Genomic DNA, 2,553 nt, shown 5'->3' with positions numbered 1-2,553 from the left:
TTTTTTTTAGAGAGAATGGAAGGGACGGAGGGGAGGGAGGAAAAGAGGGAGAGAGAAACATCAGTGTAAGAGAGACACATTGATTGGTTGCCTCCTGCATGCACCCTCACCAGGGCCAGAGATCGAACTTGCACCCAGGTACATGCTCTTGATCGGGAATCAAACCTGTGACCCTTCTGTGCGTACGGGGCAATGCTCTACCCACTGGGAAACATTGGCCAGGGCTCTTGGCTTTTTTAAAACTTCTGTGAGTTGCTCCAAATTCTCCACGTGTCCTGGATTTTCCAGTTTTTTGCCTCCACACACCATTCTCTTTCACTGGACAGCCCTCCTCCCATCCTTCAAGGCCTAACACAAATGCTGGTTCTTTCAGGATAATTTTTTTAGATTTCCCAACCAGAAAGAATCTTTTTCTCAATCCTGCAAACTTCTTTAACTTATTAGTTCTGTCTCTCCTTCAGTATTCACTGTTTTCTATTTTAATGTAAGATAATTTATTTATATGCCATAATTCCTCTATTGATAATGTTTCTGGTAGACTGACTGTTCCTGTCCTCTAACTCTTATGTTGAAGCCCTAATCCCCAGTGGGATGGTATTTGGAGATGGGCCCTGGGGGTAATTAGGTCATGTGGGAAGAACCCCCGTGAATGGGATTAGTGCCCTTATAAGAAGAGACATGAGGAAAGACAGTCTATTCAATACATGGGGCTGGGAAAATTGAACAGATAAATGTAAAAAATGAAACTGGACCACTTTCTTACACTATATACACCAACCCCCCCCCTCAAAATGGATTAAAGACTTAAATGTAAGACTCAAAACCATAAAAATCCTAGAGGAAACAGTGGCAGTAAAATCTTGGACATTTCTCCTAGCAATATTTTTTTCTGATATGTCTCCTTGGGCAAGGGGAAAAAATAAACAGATGGGACTACATTAAACCAAAAAGTTTTTGCACAACAAAAGAAACCATCTACAAAATGAAAAAACAACACGTTGGATGGGAGAATATATTTGCCAAAGATACTTCTGATGAGAGGTTAATATCCAAAATTTATAAAGAACTTATACAACTCAACACCAAAAACCAGACAGTTCAATTAAAAAGTGGACAAAGGACCTGAATAGAAACTTCTCCAAAAGGACATACAGATGGCCAATAGACATATGATGCTCCATGTCACTAATCATCAGAGAAATGCAAATTAAAACCACAATGAGATATCACCTCATACCTGTCAGAATGGCTATCATCAATAAATCCACAAGTGTTGTTAAGGGTGTGAAGAAAAGGGAACCCTTATTTAATGTTGGTGGGAATGGGGATTGTGCAGCCACTGTGGAAAACAGTATGGAATGTCATCAAACATTTAAAAACTGGAATTGTCTTATGACACAGCAATTCCACTTCTGGGAATATAGTTGAAGAAACCTAAAACACTGATTCAAAAGACTATATGCATCCTTATGTTCTTTGCAGTGCAATTTACAATATTTGGAAGCAGCCCAAGTACCCATCAGTAGATGAGTGGATAAAAATGCGGTGATACATTTACATAATGGATTACCACTCAGCTGTAAAAAAGAAGGAAATCTTACCATTTGCAACAGCATGGATTGACTAGAAGGTATTATAGTAAGTGAAATAAGTCAGTCAGAGAAAGACTGGCTTATTTGTTTGTTTATTTTGTTCACTTATATTTGAATACAAATTAACAAAATAAACAAAATAGGAACAGACTCATAAGTACAGAGAACAGACTGACAGCTGTTAGAGGGGAGGGGTGTTGGGTGCCTGGGTAAAAATAGGTGAAAGGATTAAGCAAAAAAAAAAATACAAAAAAAGCCCTCATAGACACAGACAACATTATGGTGATTACCAGAGGGAAAGGAGGGTGGGGCAGGTAGAAGAGAGTAGACGAGGGACAAATGCTGTCTGAAGGAGACTAAAGTTGGGATGGTGAACACACAATATAATACAGAAAGGATGTACGCCTGGGTAAAAATAGGTGAAAGGATTAAGCAAAAAAAAAAATACAAAAAAAGCCCTCATAGACACAGACAACATTATGGTGATTACCAGAGGGAAAGGAGGGTGGGGCAGGTAGAAGAGAGTAGACGAGGAACAAATGCTGTCTGAAGGAGACTAAAGTTGGGATGGTGAACACACAATATAATATAGGAAGGATGTACTATAGAATTGTACACCTGACACCTATATGATTTTATTAACCAATGTACTATACCCACAATAAATTCAATAAAAAATTATGCTCAAAGAATTAAAAAAGAAGAGACATGAGAGAGATGATCTCTCTATCTCTCTCTGTACACCTGAAACCTATATGATTTTATTAACCAATGTTAATTGGTTACTATACCCACAATAAATTCAATAAAAATTATGCTCAAAGAATTAAAAAAGAGACATGAGAGAGATGATCTCTCTATCTCTCTGTGTCATATGACAGCAATAATGCAGTCATCTGCAAACCAAGGAAGTAAGCTTTGACCAGACATCAAGTCTACCCGTATCTCGATCTTGGACTTC

The sequence above is a fragment of the Myotis brandtii genome, unplaced genomic scaffold, assembly GCF_000412655.1.
Source record: "Myotis brandtii unplaced genomic scaffold, ASM41265v1 scaffold94, whole genome shotgun sequence".
NCBI classification, from domain to species: Eukaryota; Metazoa; Chordata; class Mammalia; order Chiroptera; family Vespertilionidae; genus Myotis; species Myotis brandtii.
This window is presented reverse-complemented; position numbering follows the sequence as displayed.